The sequence below is a fragment of the Aulostomus chinensis genome, chromosome 1 (genome assembly GCF_037954235.1).
Source record: "Aulostomus chinensis isolate RoL2024-O1b breed Wild chromosome 1, RoL_Achi_v1.0, whole genome shotgun sequence".
NCBI classification, from domain to species: Eukaryota; Metazoa; Chordata; class Actinopteri; order Syngnathiformes; family Aulostomidae; genus Aulostomus; species Aulostomus chinensis.
Genome location: NC_141320.1, coordinates 6465463 through 6473368, shown reverse-complemented (window position 1 = coordinate 6473368; position 7906 = coordinate 6465463).

The following is a 7906-nucleotide window of genomic DNA, read 5'->3' as shown; positions in this document are numbered from 1 at the left end:
ACAGTGATGTAGTGAGAGTTGCTAAAAACCTCAAAATGATGCTGACAGTAATGTTGTGAGAGTTGCTACGAACTTCAAAATGATGCTACAGTAATGTAGTAAGAGTTGCTAAAAATCTCAAAATGATGCTGAAGTGATGTGGTGAGAGTTGCTAAAAATCTTAAAAATTATGCCACAGTAATGTAGTGAGAGTTGCTACGAACCTAAAAATGATACTACAGAAATGTAGTGAGAGTTGCTACGAACCTCAAAATGATGCTACAGTGATGTAGTGAGAGTTGCTACGATCCTCAAAATGATGCGACAGTAATGTATTAGGTTGCTAAAAACCTCAAAATGATGCTACAGTGATGTAGTGAGAGTTACTACGATCCTCAAAATGATGCTACAGTAATGTATGAGGTTGACTAAAAACCTCAAAATGATGCTCCAGTGATGCAGTAAGAGTTGCTTAAAACCTTTAAAAATGATGCTGACAGTCATGTAGTGAGAGTTGCTACTATCCTCCAAATGATGCTACAGTGATGTAGTGAGAGTTGCTTAAAATCTCAAAATGATGTGACAGTGATGTGGTAATAGTTTCAAAAAACTCAAAATGATGCTCCAGTGATGTAGTAAGAGTTGCTACGAACCTCAAAATGATGCTGACAGTCGTGAAGTGAGATTTGCTACTATCCTCAAAATGATGCTACAGTGATGTAGTGAGAGTTGCTACGAACCTATAAATGATGCTACAGTGATGTGGTAGGAGTTGCTTAAAACCTCAAAATGATTCCACAGTCATGTAGTGAGAGTTGCTTAAAACCTCAAAATGATGCTACAGTAATGTTGTAAGAGTTGCTACGAACCTCAAAATGATGCTACAGTAATGTATTAAGTTGCTAAAAACCTCAAAATTATGCTACAGTAATGTATTAAGTTGCAAAAAACCTCAAAATGTTGCTACAGTGATGTAGTACGAGTTGCTTAAAACCTCAAAATGATGCTCCAGTGAAGTAGTGAAAGTTGCTAAAAACCTCATAATGCTGCTACAGTGATGTCGGAAGAGTTGCTAAAAATCTCAAAATGATGCAAAAGTGATGTGGCGAGAGTTGCTTAAAACCTCACAATGATGCTGTTAGTAATGTAGTGAGAGATGCTACGAACCTCAAAATGATGCTACAGTAATGTAGTGAGAGTTGCTACGAACCTCAAAATGATGCTCCAGTGATGTAGTGAGAGTTGCTACTAATCTAAGAAATGATGCTACAGTGATGTAGGAAGAGTTGCTAAAAATCTCAAAATGATGCTTCAGTGATGCAAGAAGAGTTTCTTAAAACCTTAAAATGATGCTGACAGTAATGTTGTAAGTGTTGCTAAAAATCTCAAAATGATGCTACAGTGATGTAGTGAGAGTTGCTAAAATCCTCAAAATGATGCTACAGTGATGTAGTGAGAGTTGCCACGAACCTCAAAATGATGCTCCAGTAATGTAGTGAGAGTTGCTCAGAACATCAAAATGATGCGACAGTAATGTGGTGAGAGTTGCTAAGAACCTCAAAAAGATGCTACAGTAATGTAGTGAGAGTTGCCAGGATCCTAAAAATGATGCTCCAGTAATGTATTAAGTTGCTAAAAACCTCAAAATGATGCTACAGTGATGTAGTGAGAGTTGCTCCGAACCTCAAAATGATGCTACAGTTTTGTAGTGAGGGTTGCTACGAACCTCAAAATGATGCTACAGTAATGTAGGAAGAGTTGCTAAAAATATCAAAATGATGCTAAAGTGATGTGGTGAGAGTTGAAAAAAAAAATCAAAATGATGCTGTAAGTAATGTAGTGAGAGATGCTACGACCCTCAAAATGATGCTACAGTGATGTAGTGAGAGTTGCTACGAACCTCAAAATGATGCTACACTCATGTAGTGAGAGTTGCTAAAAACCTCAAAATGATGCTGCAGTGATGTAGTAAGTGTTGGTAAAAACCTCGAAATGATGCTCCAGTGATATAGTGAGAGTTGCTACGGACCTCAAAATGATGCTCCAGTGATGCAGTAAGAGTTGCTTAAAACCTCAAAATGATGCTGACAGTAATGTTGTGAGAGTTGTTAAGAACCTCAAAATGATGCTACAGTGATGTAGTGAGAGTTGCTAAAAACCTCAAAATGATGCTGACAGTAATGTTGTGAGAGTTGCTACGAACTTCAAAATGATGCTACAGTAATGTAGTAAGAGTTGCTAAAAATCTCAAAATGATGCTGAAGTGATGTGGTGAGAGTTGCTAAAATCTTAAAAATTATGCCACAGTAATGTAGTGAGAGTTGCTACGAACCTAAAAATGATGCTACAGAAATGTAGTGAGAGTTGCTACGAACCTCAAAATGATGCTACAGTGATGTAGTGAGAGTTGCTACGATCCTCAAAATGATGCTACAGTAATGTATTAGGTTGCTAAAAACCTCAAAATGATGCTACAGTGATGTAGTGAGAGTTACTACGATCCTCAAAATGATGCTACAGTAATGTATTAGGTTGACTAAAAACCTCAAAATGATGCTCCAGTGATGCAGTAAGAGTTGCTTAAAACCTTTATAAATGATGCTGACAGTCATGTAGTGAGAGTTGCTACTATCCTCCAAATGATGCTACAGTGATGTAGTGAGAGTTGCTTAAAATCTCAAAATGATGTGACAGTGATGTGGTAATAGTTTCAAAAAACTCAAAATGATGCTCCAGTGATGTAGTAAGAGTTGCTACTAACCTCAAAATGATGCTTACAGTCGTGAAGTGAGATTTGCTACTATCCTCAAAATGATGCTACAGTGATGTAGTGAGAGTTGCTACGAACCTATAAATGATGCTACAGTGATGTGGTAGGAGTTGCTTAAAACCTCAAAATGATTCCACAGTCATGTAGTGAGAGTTGCTTAAAACCTCAAAATGATGCTACAGTAATGTTGTAAGAGTTGCTACGAACCTCAAAATGATGCTACAGTAATGTATTAAGTTGCTAAAAACCTCAAAATTATGCTACAGTAATGTATTAAGTTGCTAAAAACCTCAAAATGTTGCTACAGTGATGTAGTACGAGTTGCTTAAAACCTCAAAATGATGCTCCAGTGAAGTAGTGAAAGTTGCTAAAAACCTCATAATGCTGCTACAGTGATGTCGGAAGAGTTGCTAAAAATCTCAAAATGATGCAAAAGTGATGTGTCGAGAGTTGCTTAAAACCTCACAATGATGCTGTTAGTAATGTAGTGAGAGATGCTACGAACCTCAAAATGATGCTACAGTAATGTAGTGAGAGTTGCTACGAACCTCAAAATGATGCTCCAGTGATGTAGTGAGAGTTGCTACTAATCTAAGAAATGATGCTACAGTGATGTAGGAAGAGTTGCTAAAAATCTCAAAATGATGCTTCAGTGATGCAAGAAGAGTTTCTTAAAACCTTAAAATGATGCTGACAGTAATGTTGTAAGTGTTGCTAAAAATCTCAAAATGATGCTACAGTGATGTAGTGAGAGTTGCTAAAATCCTCAAAATGATGCTACAGTGATGTAGTGAGAGTTGCCACGAACCTCAAAATGATGCTCCAGTAATGTAGTGAGAGTTGCTCAGAACATCAAAATGATGCGACAGTAATGTGGTGAGAGTTGCTAAGAACCTCAAAAAGATGCTACAGTAATGTAGTGAGAGTTGCCAGGATCCTAAAAATGATGCTCCAGTAATGTATTAAGTTGCTAAAAACCTCAAAATGATGCTACAGTGATGTAGTGAGAGTTGCTCCGAACCTCAAAATGATGCTACAGTTTTGTAGTGAGGGTTGCTACGAACCTCAAAATGATGCTACAGTAATGTAGGAAGAGTTGCTAAAAATATCAAAATGATGCTAAAGTGATGTGGTGAGAGTTGAAAAAAAAAATCAAAATGATGCTGTAAGTAATGTAGTGAGAGATGCTACGACCCTCAAAATGATGCTACAGTGATGTAGTGAGAGTTGCTACGAACCTCAAAATGATGCTACACTCATGTAGTGAGAGTTGCTAAAAACCTCAAAATGATGCTGCAGTGATGTAGTAAGTGTTGGTAAAAACCTCGAAATGATGCTCCAGTGATATAGTGAGAGTTGCTACGGACCTCAAAATGATGCTCCAGTGATGCAGTAAGAGTTGCTTAAAACCTCAAAATGATGCTGACAGTAATGTTGTGAGAGTTGTTAAGAACCTCAAAATGATGCTACAGTGATGTAGTGAGAGTTGCTAAAAACCTCAAAATGATGCTGACAGTAATGTTGTGAGAGTTGCTACGAACTTCAAAATGATGCTACAGTAATGTAGTAAGAGTTGCTAAAAATCTCAAAATGATGCTGAAGTGATGTGGTGAGAGTTGCTAAAATCTTAAAAATTATGCCACAGTAATGTAGTGAGAGTTGCTACGAACCTAAAAATGATGCTACAGAAATGTAGTGAGAGTTGCTACGAACCTCAAAATGATGCTACAGTGATGTAGTGAGAGTTGCTACGATCCTCAAAATGATGCTACAGTAATGTATTAGGTTGCTAAAAACCTCAAAATGATGCTACAGTGATGTAGTGAGAGTTACTACGATCCTCAAAATGATGCTACAGTAATGTATTAGGTTGACTAAAAACCTCAAAATGATGCTCCAGTGATGCAGTAAGAGTTGCTTAAAACCTTTATAAATGATGCTGACAGTCATGTAGTGAGAGTTGCTACTATCCTCCAAATGATGCTACAGTGATGTAGTGAGAGTTGCTTAAAATCTCAAAATGATGTGACAGTGATGTGGTAATAGTTTCAAAAAACTCAAAATGATGCTCCAGTGATGTAGTAAGAGTTGCTACTAACCTCAAAATGATGCTTACAGTCGTGAAGTGAGATTTGCTACTATCCTCAAAATGATGCTACAGTGATGTAGTGAGAGTTGCTACGAACCTATAAATGATGCTACAGTGATGTGGTAGGAGTTGCTTAAAACCTCAAAATGATTCCACAGTCATGTAGTGAGAGTTGCTTAAAACCTCAAAATGATGCTACAGTAATGTTGTAAGAGTTGCTACGAACCTCAAAATGATGCTACAGTAATGTATTAAGTTGCTAAAAACCTCAAAATTATGCTACAGTAATGTATTAAGTTGCTAAAAACCTCAAAATGTTGCTACAGTGATGTAGTACGAGTTGCTTAAAACCTCAAAATGATGCTCCAGTGAAGTAGTGAAAGTTGCTAAAAACCTCATAATGCTGCTACAGTGATGTCGGAAGAGTTGCTAAAAATCTCAAAATGATGCAAAAGTGATGTGTCGAGAGTTGCTTAAAACCTCACAATGATGCTGTTAGTAATGTAGTGAGAGATGCTACGAACCTCAAAATGATGCTACAGTAATGTAGTGAGAGTTGCTACGAACCTCAAAATGATGCTCCAGTGATGTAGTGAGAGTTGCTACTAATCTAAGAAATGATGCTACAGTGATGTAGGAAGAGTTGCTAAAAATCTCAAAATGATGCTTCAGTGATGTAGGAAGAGTTGCTAAAAATCTCAAAATGATGCTTCAGTGATGTGGTGAGAGTTGCTAAAAATCTCAAAATGATGCTTCAGTGATGCAATAAGAGTTTCTTAAAACCTTAAAATGATGCTGACAGTAATGTTGTAAGTGTTGCTAAAAATCTCAAAATGATGCTACAGTGATGTAGTGAGAGTTGCTAAAATCCTCAAAATGATGCTACAGTGATGTAGTGAGAGTTGCCACGAACCTCAAAATGATGCTCCAGTAATGTAGTGAGAGTTGCTCAGAACATCAAAATGATGCGACAGTAATGTGGTGAGAGTTGCTAAGAACCTCAAAAAGATGCTACAGTAATGTAGTGAGAGTTGCTAGGATCCTAAAAATGATGCTCCAGTAATGTATTAAGTTGCTAAAAACCTCAAAATGATGCTACAGTGATGTAGTGAGAGTTGCTCCGAACCTCAAAATGATGCTACAGTTTTGTAGTGAGGGTTGCTACGAACCTCAAAATGATGCTACAGTAATGTAGGAAGAGTTGCTAAAAATATCAAAATGATGCTAAAGTGATGTGGTGAGAGTTGAAAAAAAAAATCAAAATGATGCTGTAAGTAATGTAGTGAGAGTTGCTACGAACCTCAAAATGATGCTACACTCATGTAGTGAGAGTTGCTAAAAACCTCAAAATGATGCTGCAGTGATGTAGTAAGTGTTGGTAAAAACCTCAAAATGATGCTCCAGTGATATAGTGAGAGTTGCTACGGACCTCAAAATGATGCTCCAGTGATGCAGTAAGAGTTGCTTAAAACCTCAAAATGATGCTGACAGTAATGTTGTGAGAGTTGTTAAGAACCTCAAAATGATGCTACAGTGATGTAGTGAGAGTTGCTAAAAACCTCAAAATGATGCTGACAGTAATGTTGTGAGAGTTGCTACGAACTTCAAAATGATGCTACAGTAATGTAGTAAGAGTTGCTAAAAATCTCAAAATGATGCTGAAGTGATGTGGTGAGAGTTGCTAAAATCTTAAAAATTATGCCACAGTAATGTAGTGAGAGTTGCTACGAACCTCAAAATGATGCTACAGTGATGTAGTGAGAGTTGCTACGATCCTCAAAATGATGCGACAGTAATGTATTAGGTTGCTAAAAACCTCAAAATGATGCTACAGTGATGTAGTGAGAGTTACTACGATCCTCAAAATGATGCTACAGTAATGTATTAGGTTGACTAAAAACCTCAAAATGATGCTCCAGTGATGCAGTAAGAGTTGCTTAAAACCTTTAAAAATGATGCTGACAGTCATGTAGTGAGAGTTGCTACTATCCTCCAAATGATGCTACAGTGATGTAGTGAGAGTTGCTTAAAATCTCAAAATGATGTGACAGTGATGTGGTAATAGTTTCAAAAAACTCAAAATGATGCTCCAGTGATGTAGTAAGAGTTGCTACGAACCTCAAAATGATGCTGACAGTCGTGAAGTGAGATTTGCTACTATCCTCAAAATGATGCTACAGTGATGTAGTGAGAGTTGCTACGAACCTATAAATGATGCTACAGTGATGTGGTAGGAGTTGCTTAAAACCTCAAAATGATTCCACAGTCATGTAGTGAGAGTTGCTTAAAACCTCAAAATGATGCTACAGTAATGTTGTAAGAGTTGCTACGAACCTCAAAATGATGCTACAGTAATGTATTAAGTTGCTAAAAACCTCAAAATTATGCTACAGTAATGTATTAAGTTGCAAAAAACCTCAAAATGTTGCTACAGTGATGTAGTACGAGTTGCTTAAAACCTCAAAATGATGCTCCAGTGAAGTAGTGAAAGTTGCTAAAAACCTCATAATGCTGCTACAGTGATGTCGGAAGAGTTGCTAAAAATCTCAAAATGATGCAAAAGTGATGTGGCGAGAGTTGCTTAAAACCTCACAATGATGCTGTTAGTAATGTAGTGAGAGATGCTACGAACCTCAAAATGATGCTACAGTAATGTAGTGAGAGTTGCTACGAACCTCAAAATGATGCTCCAGTGATGTAGTGAGAGTTGCTACTAATCTAAGAAATGATGCTACAGTGATGTAGGAAGAGTTGCTAAAAATCTCAAAATGATGCTTCAGTGATGCAAGAAGAGTTTCTTAAAACCTTAAAATGATGCTGACAGTAATGTTGTAAGTGTTGCTAAAAATCTCAAAATGATGCTACAGTGATGTAGTGAGAGTTGCTAAAATCCTCAAAATGATGCTACAGTGATGTAGTGAGAGTTGCCACGAACCTCAAAATGATGCTCCAGTAATGTAGTGAGAGTTGCTCAGAACATCAAAATGATGCGACAGTAATGTGGTGAGAGTTGCTAAGAACCTCAAAATGATGCTACAGTGATGTAGTGAGAGTTGCCACGAACCTCA